Raw genomic sequence first — 15,063 nt, 5'->3', positions numbered from 1 at the left:
GATTCATAGGTTCATATATATGCTAAGACCATTGAATCTTATAACCATTCATGCCTTACAAGTACCCTCCATTTGAAAGCATCTCCTCTGCACAGGAGGGCCATCCCAGTCAAACCCAGAGTAAATTTGTGTATGCCCATCCGATTATCTAATTAAGTTTTAAAGTAAGATAGTGAATCATATTGCTTAACATGTAGGGGAAGTTTATTCCAAAGGTTTGGGAGGTGATGCCCTATAAGCATGCCTCTCTACTATGATGTATTTCTGCTGGTGAAGATTTAGTTCCCTAGTTCTAGTATTGTTGGAGATATTGGACTTTAACAGAAAGAGGGGGGCAAGGGCGGCTGGATCTCTAATGGTGCAATAAGTGAAACTGAGCTCTCCCCTTAAAAGTCTGTAAGGTACTGAATAAAAGGATAGAGCTTCCAGCCTATCTTGGTAGTTCGTAGACTTTAGGCCTGTGATCTTTCTGGTTAGGAACCTTTGGGGCCTCACTAATTGTTTGATATGACTAATGAGATACACCCCAAAGGAGGCATTGTTCTCAATAATTGCCCTGATCAATGCTGAGTATAAGGGAGTGATTGCCTCTTTAGACCATGATGATATTCCTTTGGTAATTACGTGGGCTAAACACCAAACTTTTTGACAACTCTTGTCACACTATGGTCAAAAGAGAGGGGCTATTGGCCCAAATATTTAGGTTCCTAACAAAAGTTTAATTTTGTAGTGGTGCATTGTCTATACAGCACAATAAGGGGAGGGTTTGCCTACCAAAAATGATGATACTATACTTTTTAGCACTTGAGACCATTTTTAGTATACCACAAATTTACTAGGAAGAGTTCATACAGGAGAGTGTGGCAGTCATAGGGTGACATAACAACAACCTCCAATTTGCAGTCACCTATAAACTTTGCTAGTCAGACCTCTTAGCTCTGTGTTCACAGGTCTGAGAAGTAAATTCCAAAAAGGACAGATCCCAGCACTGAGCCCTGAGGGACACATCTGGTCACTTATATACTTACTGATAAAGCATCTTCAGTTCACACTGTGTAGGCTGTGTCTTTCATCCAGTTTGCTTTCCATTTTACCACAAATTGGTCTATTTTTACAGCAGTTAGCTTTACAATGATGTCAGCATAGGGAATGGTGAAGGCCTTTGTCAGGTCAAGATACACTACGTGCACTGCATGACCACAATCTACAGCCTCTGTACCCCTTTTGAAGAAGTTTTATCAGGTTAAATAGACAGGATCTACTCTTCATAAAGCCAAACTTTTGGGGGTCAAGTCAAACAAGAGTCCATCACTGTTTATGAGGTTAGTTATAATACACCCCATGACTTTGAAGATGAGGCCTGTAAGGCTGACAGGACTTTAATTACCCAGGACAATTGTAAGGCCACCCTTATGGAGGAGCATCAACAGCTCACAGTAAGCTACTCATGAGGGACAAAGCCAGTAGCTAAACTTAAGTTAAACAGTTTGAGGGGTTTGTTGGTTGGAAAGGGCATGTTTAACATTGTTTATTATGCGACATGGTGTATTATATGTAGCAGTAAATATGGATTGTTGTATACCAGAAACCTGACAAAACAAGCATCTTGCATGTTTTATTTTGTTGTTTATCCAGATTTTACACTGTTATAAAATGTTTTATGGAGAGTAACAGACCTTGTTGATAAGTTGTGTGATACACTTAAATGGGGCAGTCACCTGCAGTACTGAACATTTTGACTCTGGTCTTTGCTGAAATTAAACCCTAGGAAAAGGACTCCATGGGCCCATAGCTGCCCACTATACCCCCTGCATACTCCCCAGTGTGCCTCATACCTACCCCCATCCTGGCCTTGCAAAACCATTCAGATTACTTTTTTCTTGTTTTCTAATACATTGTCGTACTGTTCTTAGCTGCTTTCTTTGAATATATCCTAACTGGCCAATATTAGACAATAATAAATGAGGAGAAAATACATAAATTAAGCCAGAGGGCTCAGCTCCCCACACGTCATTGGGTTTTAAATGTTCGAGTTGCACTTTAGAGCCTTTATTTCAAATCTTTTAGCCAAAATTGGCCTGAACTAAAATTGTGGCTAAATAAAGAAATTCATTCTTAACTATGCATTTTCTTCCTGCATCCTTTCACCACTCCTTAAATGGCAAAGAATACAGTATAATACCTGTACAGGAAGTAACAGAATTAAGCCGAGGCTGATTGGGCCTCTGAAGTCATTGGGTTCTACAGGCTGTGAGGTACATTTTACAGCTTTTTTCTCCAGCATTTTGTTACAAATATGGCCTGGAAAAAGTCATAGCTAAGTAAAGAACTTCAGTCCTAGGTTTTCTTTCAAGGAAAAAAAGAAGTTGCGCCCAAGGCTTAATGATCAAAATTGATAAAAAAGTAGTTCCCAATAAACTGAGACTATAAATGTTAGCAAAACTACACAAATCATATCTCAAACAGTCTCTATCTCCCTGTCAATAAAAAAAAAAAAAGATAGTCACCATCTGTGTATCTCTTTCATGTTAGACTGAGATGAAAGTGAATGAATAAATGGCCTCAGTCATAGATTTCAAGTCGCTGCTGTCATACATCATACAGTTTGCCTCTTCACCCCAAAGACAGCTACCATCTGCGTACCCATCTGACAACCACAATAAAGTAACTTATTAAAATGGTTTATCTCAGATCAATAGTCACAATGTGCCTCTTTACCCCACCCCTCCTCCCAGTTAGCTTCCTGTATTCTCTTCTGATATGTGGCTGTGAGAAATGTGAAAAAATGATCACAGACTTGTATTTCAGCCTATTGCTCCTACACAGTACACTGCCACTACATAAGCTATAGTGATCTTGTGTGCATACCTAAGAGGTTTGGTTGTGTGGAAAGTTAAATAAATAATTACCACATTGCTACAGCCCCATACAAGTTATAGTGACATTTTGAACACACCTCTAAGGTTTGATTGTTTGAAGAATTTAAAAAATAAAATTCTCACTTTTCCCAGTCCTCACCACCCCTACATACAAGCTATAGCAACCTTCTATGCACACCTCTGAACAGGGTCAGTTGTAGAACAGGTGGGTCCAAGGCAGAAGCCCTCGCTAAGCCTGTGTTAAAATCCACTTTTACAACATGAGTTGTGGACGTTGTCTGAATACATATATTCTGTAACATATTTTATGTCTTACTGTGAAAGATAATGACTTGTAGTGTATAGATCCCTATGATCATGCTCTGAATTTGGGGAAAAGGCATGCTTGTTACACACCATTCTCACATTAGAAATGTTATTAACAAGCTGTTAAGAAAATATATAACTGCAATGTGCAAGCTTAGATGCATTTAGGGTTAAAAAGAAATTAATATGTTTATTCTGCTTATTCTGTGTGAAATATGTGCAGCTGCAGGAAACCTTGATAAGAAAACAATTGACGCTTGAAAGTCTACCATAGTCAGCAGAATGTGTATTGAGGCCAGGGTTGTATCTTGACCCTAGGCAAATGTATCATATCAAGAAATGGACAGCTGAAGAAGTGTGAGAAACAAAGAAGGGCTGAAATTAGCCCAAGGCCAGGTTGTTTTTCTCAAACATGTTTTTGCAAGACAGCAATTTTCTGACCATGTCAGCAGTAAATCTAACAATATCTTCTTTTCTGACTATGTCAGCAGTAAATCTAACAATATTTTCTTGTGTACATGCAGAGAACTGTATAAGAATAGCATGCTGAACTATGGAAAATCAGACAAACCTTGTACTTACATGCTTTGTCTCCTTGCTGCAAGTAATAAAGGGTGCCTTACTTGAACCTTACGTGCATTGATCTTTGTGTTTTCCTTTACAGATTGGTCCCTCGAGCCGGATACCCTCACTTCGCCTCGGATCAGACGGCCAGGTGGCTGAAACCGTACGGGGAAGAAACCAAATCAGTTCTTCTTATGTGAAAAGTCCTCCAACTGAATTGTCGTCAAAAGAGGCCAGCAACTTTCTGATCTGCGACTGAAGGACGGGTTTTCCGCGAATCAGCGATCAATCATGTGGGCTCAGGTAAGGTGATCTACTTTTTCTGTTTCAAGATCAGGGACCAGATGTGTATTGTTTCTGTCAGATTGTGTTTTCTTACAGTCAGGGATAGAAAAGGTACAATCTTGTCATAGATCAGGTGAAACAGATCAGTAGGCTTTAGAAAGTCATTCTGAAGAGACTTTAACAAAATCCGTGGTACACGTAAAAATCCAAAGGCATCAGGTAATATTTTTCTGAACAGTCTACATAGCAAACCAAACAGGGAAAAATGGGTAATAATTTTGCAAAGACACCTGGAAATCCACCGTTAACAGAAGACGCAAAATATATGCAGTCACAGCGCGCAGACAATATTAAATACTTTTCAAAATGGGTTATTAACTATGAATTTGACGGAAAATTAGAAAAATCCTCACTTATCAAACTTATTAAACAACTCAAAACTGATTCTAAGGGTCAAGTTAAAAAACAATGACAATTAGGAATTCCCCAGGCACACAGGTGGCTGGAGGAAGCAAACCGCAGAGACCAAAAGAACAAAGACTCAAAGACAATGTTTTTAGATAAGGAAGAAAATAACTTGGTAGTGGCATCGGCACCTCCGCCTTCCCCTTCTCTGCCAGAGTACGGAGCAAGTGGACAGACTGACCCACCCCCGTTATATCCTATGCTCACTAGAGAAAGGGACTTTATAAAATTGAAACTAGCTAAAGTTAGAGATCCCATCGAAACTAGGTCCCGAACTAAGGGAAATAATCAAGAAGAAGGCTCTGAATTATGGCAGGTAGTTAAGGATACATAACCTGTAGAAGAAATATGCCCACTTATAGAAGTTCCAAACCCTCAGGCAGGACAGGAAGATCAGACCCCAATTATCTTAGTGTATCGACCCTGGACTCCGGAAGATATCCGGAAAGCTACAGAAGGGATTCTCCATCCGAAACTTAATTTCAGAAAATTTTCAGAAGATTTACAAGGAATGAGGCTAAGTTATAACTTAAAAGGGGAAGAGATAGAAAAGGAAATTCGACGGATTGTAGGACCAGATTGGTACATGATTTGTGGCAACTGGAATCCTCGTGACGCTGCACAAAAACCTCTTCCACACACTAGAGTGAAGGGACTTACAGACCGCATCTCTGAGAAATGGAAACCTAGGGCAGACTGGACTTGCATTAATCAATGTGTCAAGCAGGAGGGTGAATCAGTTGACCAATATTTTGCTAGACTGTTAGAATGTTTTAACAACCACTGTGGAATGCAGGTTCCTGAAGATCAAAAACAAGATTTCCCATATGAACAGCAGTTGAAGAATGCATTTCTAAAAGGTAGTAGTACACCTGTAAGCAGTTTCATTACAAAACACATGGTTGGCCATCGAACTAGTAGATTACATTCACTACTCAAATATGCTAAACATGCTGAAAGGCATTTTAATAGCAAAAAGAAGAAGGCTCAGGTATTTTCCGTAGAAGATGGAGCAGAAGTTTATGTAGTGCACCTCGGGAAAAAGGGCAGGAAAAATACACAGGGAGTTAGGCAGTCTGATCAGCGATCAGAAGACTTTGAAGGACGCAAAAAAAGGGGAGAATGTTTTAAATGTGGTAAAAAGGGACATTTGGCAAGGGATTGCAGGAAAAATAAGAAAGCAACAATGGAAGATAAAGAAGGTGAGGACTGACTATATGATAGTCAAGAATCACAAGAAGAGACCAGTAGAGAAAGGACAAATGAGGATGTGAAAAGGGAAGTAGAGGAAGTACAGGAAATCAATGATGGTGCAGAAGAAGATGAAGTACTAGATTTAGCTTTATTGAGCCTGGAGCTCTATTTAGCAGATACAAAACCGGAAGTTACACTTTTAGTGGAAGGCAATGAGGTTAAATTTTTGTGTAATTCAAGGGCATCACGGACCCTGATACACCCCTCCAAAATACCAGACAATTCAGAGTAACCTGATTACATATTAGTCAAAGCAGCGAATGGGCAGCTATACTGGGAGCCCCTTTCCCGCAATATCACCATAACAGATCCTATTTCAGGATTAACACAAATAAGTAAGATTGTAGTTTCTGCGAAATGCCCAGTAAATCTCTTGGGCAGGGATCTTATGCAGTTATTTGGCATAGCGGTGGTTCCAACTATGCAGGGCATGCAAGCACAGCGACGAGCTGACACCTTTATGGTACAATCGAGGGGGTGAAACGTTTTATTGGTACAGTCAGGACATGGTTATGACTGGTCCAGGGATTGTCACCAAAGAACTGATGAACATAGCCATCAGTAAGTTTGCCTCTCTGGACATTGATAAACAGCACCTGCTGCATTGCACCCTGTATTTTTGCAACACACCAGGGCCTGATAATGAGAATAAAAAAAATTATTTAAGCATCATACAAACAGACTGGTACTGAGAAACTTACACTGGGATGCAGAAGGGAATAGTGTAGCCAGCTGTTCGCTGCCCCAGGAGTTTTTGACACTTTATAAATCCAATCGACTACTACATGTAAGCTTGACCAAGAATAAAAACATACGGTGGGGAGAGAGTTACAAGATGGGAAAACAAACAGAACTGGAGTTGTCAGGACAGGGAATACAAGTGCAAAAACTGAATTGGGTGACTCAAGCTAACCCAGCTGTACATCTGCAGTCTCGCGGAGACAGCTGATGGATACTCCTATTGACGGAAGAAGAAAATGCCTTACGAGATATACCAGAGACCCTCTGGTCAGCAGGAAAATCAGATGTAGGACTTATCCGTACTGCAGGTCCAGTTAGTATTACACCAAAACCAGCGTTTAGACCACAAAAAAGACAGTATCCCTTAAGAAAGGATGCAGAGGCAGGAATAAAACCTATCATAGCAGCATTACTTAAGGGAGGAGTGCTAGTAGAATCCCCTGATTCTCTGTGTAATACACCTTTATTTCCAGTCAAAAAAGCCAATAGAGAATGGCATATGGTTCAGGATTTGCAAGCTGTAAATGATGCAGTAATACCAAGGGCACCTATAGTGCCGGATCCACACACCTTATTGAATGACTTAAAACCTCAACAAGAATATTTCTCTGTGGTAGACATTAGTAATGCATTCTTTTCAATACCAATACACCCAGACAGCCAGTATTGGTTTGCATTCATGTTTCAGGGAAAAAGATACATATATACATGATTACCACAGGGATATTGTGAGAGCCCTACTATATTTTCACAAGAAATGTCAAGTAACCTGGCAGGATTTAACCCACCAAAGGGTAGTCAGGTCTTACTTTATGTTGATGACATTCTATTAGCAGCCCCCACCCTGCAGAATTGCTGGGAAGATACAGTAGCACTTCTACAATTTCTAGCTGCTGAGGGACACAAAGTGAATAAGAGCAAACTGCAACTTTGGAAAAAACAGGTAAAGTACTTGGGATATGTAATATCCAAGGGAGGTAGAACTTTAGATGAGGACAGAAAAGTGGCAATTCTGCAGGCACCGAAGCCCACCACCAAGAAGGAAATGATGTCCTTCTTGGGAACGACTAATTTTTGTCGGAGCTAGATTCCAAACTATGCCTTGGAATCTGCACATTTAACTGATCTTATTTACAAAACACCTATGGCAGCGCAGGACTTGTTGCAATGGACTACAGAGACAGAATCTGCTTTCTGTAAACTGAAACAGTTAATAGCCTCCTCTCTAGTTCTGGGTTTGCCTAATTACCATAAGTGTTTTTTCCAGACTGTAGATTGCAAACAGGGTTATATGACATCAGTACTAACACAACAACATGGGGATAAGCAACGTCCCATTGCTTACTATTTATCACAATTAGACCCAGTGGCACGATCTTTGCCACACTGTGTGCAGGCAGTAGTCGCGGCAGCAATGGCATTGCTGGCTTCGGCTTCAGTAGTCTTGTTCCACCCACTTACTCTGAGAGTACCTCATGCAGTCGCGATTATTTTATTACAAGAAAAAGTAGCATATCTCTCTCCTGCATGACCATATTGTTGAACCAACCTCATATGACAACTGAATGATGTATGACCTTAAACCCTTCTACCCTGCTCCCAACTCCTGCAGACGGCACGCTACATCGCTGCCTGCAAATAACAGAGCAGAAGACATTACCTAGGAAAGACCTCACGGATGTCCCCTTGGATAATGCCGAGGTGACATACTACGTGGATGGCTCGTGCAAAAGGGGCCCTGCAGGGCAGAACCTAGTAGGATATGCAGTAGTCTCTGATACTGAAGTTATAGAAGCAAAATCTTTACTGCATCATTTATCTGCGCAGGCAGCAGAATTGATTGCTCTGACACGAGCATGTACCTTAGCAAAGGATAAATGTGTAAACATCTTCACTGATAGCCAATACGCTTTTTCCACTGTACATGTGTTTGCACAACAGTGGAAAAACAGAGGAATGATAACATCTACTGGCAAACCTATAAATCACGTGCAGCTTATTTTAGATCTTTTAGAATCTATTCAATTGCCTCGAAGGATAGCTATTTGCAAATGTACAGCTCATACTAAACAACAGGACATAATTTCAAAAAGTAATGCGAGAGCTGATGCAGCTGCAAAACAGGCAGCTACAGAGATATTCCTTCTAGATAAGGAACTACAACCCTCTGAAACCTTGAATTTAGATATGTTAAAAACAATGCAAACACTCACTACGCAAGCAGAAAAACAGCGATGGATGAAACGAGGAGGAATCCTTGAAAAAGGACTGTACATCTCTAAGGAGGGAAAACCAATACTACCCTCTAACTTGTTCCGCTATGCGGCATTGTTGAGCCATGGGCAGTGCCATGTCTCAACAGGGGGGATGGTACAGCTGGTGAACCAGGTGTTCACAACATAAGGATTTACAAATTATTCTAAAAAATTTTGTTTAATGTGTCAGATCTGTAACAAACACCATACACAGGGGGCGATAAAGCCTAAGCAAGGGAGTTTTCCCACACCACCATACCCGTTTCACACTATTTGTATGGATTTTATAGAACTAAACAAATGTGAAAATAAGAAGTACTGTCTTGTCATTATAGATATGTTCTCCAGGTGGGTGGAAGCTTTTCCAACCAAGAAAACATATGCAGCTACAGTAGCAAAGGTACTTGTTAAGGACATTATTCCTAGGTTCGGTATTCCGGAAAGAATTTATAGCGACAACGGTACGCACTTTGTAAATCAAACCATACAGCAGCCGAGTAAGTTTTTTGGTATTTCTCTTAAAAATCATTGTGCATATCATCCGCAGTCTGCAGGGCTGGTTGAAAGGCATCATGGCATACTAAAAAGCAAACTAAGGAAATTGATAGCTGAAACAGGGAAAACCTGGCTGTACTGTTTACCTTTGGCATTGTTGAGCATGAGAACTGTCCCTACAGCAAAAGGACTGAATCCTTTTGAAAAGCTGTATGGAAGGGCTTATTACACACCCCAGTGGAAACCTCTCTTGTCATTAGACCAGGAAACTGATTTTACACTAGCTGAATATATGAAAAAGTTGTTGCGTTCTAAACATCTGTTGCAGTTTAATTCTGTTTCAGGTCAGAATCAAGCCAAAACATCGGAAGTGACAGTGATGCCAGGAGACTGGGTGTGGATTAAAATCGTGAAGCGAATGAACTGGGCATCGCCAAAGTGGGAAGGTCCCTACCAGGTGCTTCTTTCAACACCTACTGCAGTTAAGATAGCAGAACGGGATTCGTGGATACACCTGACGCACTGCAAGTTGATGAGAAATTTCGAATTGGACAAAGACCTTACCTCTCCATCGGGACCCTAAGCACAAAAGTCTGGCTACAAAGGGGGGTCAGATCAATAGGAACTGATCTGTCTCAAACCCAGTGAAGCAATCATCAGTGCTAAGGTCCTGTAGGGCAGAGAGTAAGATCATGTGTCCAAGTAAAACTGACTGAATCGAGAAAATACCTTTTTGGAAGAACCGGAGAAGACAGAGACAATGCGAAACAATCATTTCCACAGAAATATTGCATGACCATCCTACTGAACATCATGGCAACAATAATCTTTTTGTTATAGCCATTTCTCTTCCCTGTTACGCAAGTAGAATTTAGTAAGCATGAGTGGCACCCGAACTTCAATACTTACCAGGCAATCAAATACGTGTATGCTGAAACCTTCAATGTTTCGAATTGCTGGATCTGCACAGCTCTACCAACAGCATATGGGGGATTGTTGCTAACTTCAGTTCCCCTAGGGGCTAATAAGACCTGGAAAAACCTAATTCATGACACATCGAATGTCACATCAGAAGATAAAGTAGCATTACACTTGTCTATTCGTCAAAAGGGAACTGTGTGTTTTCATAAAAATGATACAGTCAGGGTAGGATGGAGCCATTGCAATGTAACAGTTCCTTATAGATGCTACACTAAACCTGATAACACTGGATCTTATTGCAATACCAACTATGATTCGTTTTTTGAATTGATGCATAAAACAATTGAGGAAGTAAAACGTGATTCTGTTCTCTACAAACAACTGTCCATAATTGACAGAAAAATGTTTTACGTAGGACATGTGTATGTTTATAGTAAAGCTACCACTAAAGTAGAAGATTGTTACTTTATATGCGGAAGAAAAGCATATAAATGGCTACCTGAAAACTGGTCCGGTAGCTGTTTTTTGGGGTACCTGGTTCCGGCCATATGACACACGGCAGTCTTACCTCAAGGGAAAATTCAGAATGTCCGAGAAATTAAGAAGCCTGCTAATCCAGTGGGACAAATCAATGCACCTTGGAAATACCATCATGACTTAGGCCCTGGGAATAACAAAGAACTATAGCACATGGATCTGGGTGATGACGTTATATCGTGGTCAGGCATATTACCAGCATATGGAGCAATAAAATCAATCTGGGAGCATCTAAACTTCTTGAAATAATGAGTAATGCAACCTTTTCTGCCCTAGAATTGGTAACCGATGAACTAACTGCCATGAGAACAGTGGTACTTCAAAATCGCATGGCTCTTGACTTCACCCTAGCGGCAAAAGGAGGTACGTGTGCTTTAATCCAGGAGGAGTGCTGTTCATATATTCCTGACAACAAACATGAGATAGACAGCCATCTTGAAGTAATTCAGCAGGTGTCGGCCATGACCAAACCCGGACCAAACCCATTGATGGGCTTTTTCCAGAAATAGTTCGGGGGTTGGGGCAGCATCCTGATGAACATTCTGATTGCCATCTGTGTAGGGATAGCCTTACTGATGGTGTGTGGATGCTGCTGCATCCCCTGTATGAAAGAACTAGTTAAGAATATCATAGACGTTTCAGTTTCAGAAACTTTATACCAGGATGCTGAATTCGAGGAATTACTCAAAACTGAAAAAATGCTTTCACAGGCTTAAACTGAATGACTCTCTAACTGCAAATCCTAAGTAGGAAATGGTTATGAGAAGAAAAACTGTCAATGCTTGTTTTGAAAGTAGAATAAAGTATTAAAAGGGGGGAAATGTTAAGAAAATGTATAACTGCAATGTGCAAGCTTAAATGCATTTAGGGTTAAAAAGAAATTAATATGTTAATTCTGCTTATTCTGTGTGAAATATGTGCAGCTGCAGGAAACCTTGATAAGAGAACAATTGACACTTGAAAGTCTACCTTAGTCAGCAGAATGTGTATTGAGGCCAGGGTTGTATCTTGACCCTAGGCAAATGTATCATATCAAGAACTGGACACCTGAAGAAGTGTGAGAAACAAAGGAGGGCTGAAATTAGACAAGGCCAGGTTGTTTTTCTCAAACATGTTTTTGCAAGACAGCAATATTCTGACCATGTCAGCAGTAAATCTAACAATATCTTCTTTTCTGACTATGTCAGCAGTAAATCTAACAATATTTTCTTGTGTACATGCAGAGAACTGTATAAGAATAGCATGCTGAGCTATGGAAAATCAGACAAACCTTGTACTTACATGCTTTGTCCCCTTGCTGCAAGTAATAAAGGGTGCCTTACTTGAACCTTACGTGCATTGATCTTTGTGTTTTCCTTTACACAAGCATTTATTAATTACTTCTTACTGCTGTTAAGCTCTAATCAGACACAACAATCACAACAAACGGCCAGTGGGAAGCTGTTAAACACATCAGTTGGACTGTTTTTCTAAAGTCGGGCTGATTATTTACCAGTTTGAATGAAGTGTTTTAACAGCTTCCCACCACTCTTCTGTAGCTGTTGCTCTCTGTGTGGCAAAAGTATGTGTTTTATATGCATGTTTTCTCTCTCTCTCTGTTGAGTATATGGCTGCTGGATCACATACCATACAGGTGCAACATTAACTTAATTTATAATTTTGTATGAAATTTTTGTGCAGTCATTCCAAAGGTAAGTCGTATTTGCACTATACTCATTTTGTATCACAGATTTGCACTCCTCTCAATTTGTGTTATGCCAGTAGACAGTTAAAAAACTGCCCTTTCAAATCACTAAGTGCACCTTTTCTTTCAACCAGCCCAGCCTTCAGCAGTTTTTGCCACCACTGCGGGCAACTGAAGCTACAGGGTTCAGTCTCCGTCCACCAAGGGTTATGCATCCAGGAAGAAAGAGGTCATTGTCTCTCTCTACTCCTCCCTCATTAGACCAATCATCGAGTATAAAGCCCCATTTGGCATGTACCTCACTAGACACCTGCAACAGCTGGAGAAGCCACAGAAGTACCTCTCAAAGAGGATGCTAGGCATTAAACATATCTCCTACATGGACAATACTCAAAATACTCCAACTATTCTCTGTCTCATATCGCCTACTTAGAGGCAATCTCTGCTTGACATACAAAGCCATGTCTGACCCAGCTCTGTTAGCAATGCTACATCTAAAGAAGTCCCAATCCCTCTGCACCACATGCTCCAGAGACCTCAACCTCATTACCACAATCAAAGAATGCTGGACTGAGAGGTTCCTCACCCAGAGACTGCCCATGTTCTGGAATAGACTTTCCATACATGTCAAGCAGAGCACCTCTCTGCCCTTCTTTAACAGAAATCTTGATGAGTGGATGGGTAAATAGAAAGTTCACCCCGGGGATCACTCTAGTGGCTCTACTTGATAGAAGCACTGGGAACTAAAGTCGGGCGGCACGATGCCAAGCACTTCTATGGGCTAGGCTTGTAAAGGTTCCAGGGTCATTAGCCTAGTACCCACCTATGAAGTTATGAAATCAAGAGAGTGAAAGTGCAGCATACAGCCTTTGGCGTTACTTGCATCCTACCAACAATTAATGGTTGCTCTGTTACCATCCAGTGTGATTGAAGTCCTTGAGTTTTCATAGATATCCTTGATTCTTTGTCAGCATTTTGGTATCTCTCCATCCACAACCCCTTTTTTCCATCTTTACACTTTTCCATATGGAAAACAGAGACAGTCCATCCACCCCTAATCCCCTTTTCCCATTTTTGCACATGGGGTCGGATGTCACTTCACTAGTGAAAATCATCTAAAGCTACAGTTTACACCACCTGGTGGCTAGCCCAGCCACGATATTTCTTCCCCCTCCCCACACCCACATGTGCATTCACACCTGTGGCAAATTTGGAGTGTCCAGTCCACCTACTGCAAAACTTTGGAATGTGGGAGGAAACCCATGCAAACACAGTGAGGACATGCAGACTGTGCAGAGAAGGCACCTTAGCCAAGATTCGAACCGGGAAACCTCTTGCTGTGAGGGGACAAATCATCTGGAGTCAGTGTGCCTCAGTTGTTCTTTCATGCGCACATACACTCACACCTTTGTATGTGTCAGGTAAATAAATGCAGACTTGGTGCCAAACCTGAAGACACAAAAGATTACAAAATGCTAGTTAAAGGCTTAATATTGTGTAGTTCCATTTTTCAAATTTTTATACTTAACCTCTCAACCTCTCGATGCAAGAAATCTGGACAAAGCTAAAATATATAAACAGAACATGCTAGAGGGATAGATTCCTGTCTCAGAGACTTCCCATACTCTGGAACAAACTACCTATCTATATCAAACAATGCTCCTCATTAGCACTCTTCAAGAAAAATCTTGATGATTGGATGGGAGACAGGAAATTCACCCCGGGGATCATTTCTGTGGCTCTGCTTGACAGGGGCACAGGAAAATAATTTTCTTGGGTGGCAAAAGCCATGGTACTGTTTGGCTAGGCTTATATAGGCCCTAGGGCCAATAGCCTAGTACCTGCCTATGAACCTATATGGCGGGAGACAATAAAGGGCCAAAAATAGGGACAAATTTCAAATATTGTTCTTAGAAGCTTATTAAGTTGCTAGAATGACAGATTTTACATTATTATATATTTTCTGAAGGATATATAATCTGAAACTCAAATGTCTATCATTACTTTAATTTTATTTAGTGGCATCAATGCTCAATGATTTGCCAGAAAAACACAAACTTTACAAGGTGCAGACCAAAAATAAGAGGCAAAAATCTGGACATCCTGCGAAAATTACTACAGATTAAGTTGAGCGGCACGTACCTGTAAAATAAGCGGTAGCCTCTCTTATTTACCCTTGTTAAAGTATAAATCTATCATTACTGTCTGGCACAGCACTGAATGTCTTGTAAATGTGTAAATACTGTTGAAATTCTGATTAAAAATTGTATGTCTTTCAATAAGAAATAAATAAACTGTTTATACTCGTTTTCTTGTTATATCAACGATTTAAATAATAATATTACCAGTATTCGCAAAAGCTTTTCTCGTTTTGGGCCTTTGTCCCCAGTTTTTTGAAGCCAAAGAAAGAAACGATTCGAGGGGATTCTTGAATGTTACTGCTACGAGTGTACAAGATTTAGGCACGAATTTCGCCAGCTGCTTCATGAATAATCTAGAATCATGTAGTTCTGCAGCTTCATGAATAATCCATGAATGATTCAGGAATATGCATTATTCATTTTGGGAAACAAAAGGCTGTCAACTCGGGCTGCGACTCTTAATAGGGAGGAAGACGAAACTAACTATTCCTTTTATTGACTGTTTCTCTTGTAAAACGCTACGTTAAAAATAAAAC

The 15,063-nt window shown here is 40.5% G+C and overlaps 1 long non-coding RNA gene across 1 annotated transcript in view; it reads right to left on the bottom strand.

The window, feature by feature from the left end:
• LOC122809151 overlaps positions 1-14,795 on the bottom strand; it is a 392,405-nt gene extending 377,610 nt beyond the window's left edge. Inside the window, exon 1 of the long non-coding RNA XR_006365864.1 lies at positions 14,732-14,795. This is a non-coding gene — a long non-coding RNA (uncharacterized LOC122809151). The remainder of the gene's footprint in view (positions 1-14,731) is intronic.
• Between the last annotated feature and the right edge of the window lie 268 nt (positions 14,796-15,063).

The sequence above is a fragment of the Protopterus annectens genome, chromosome 8.part0, assembly GCF_019279795.1.
Source record: "Protopterus annectens isolate FY-2018-M chromosome 8.part0, PAN1.0, whole genome shotgun sequence".
NCBI lineage: Eukaryota > Metazoa > Chordata > Ceratodontiformes > Protopteridae > Protopterus > Protopterus annectens.
This window is presented reverse-complemented; position numbering and strand designations above follow the sequence as displayed.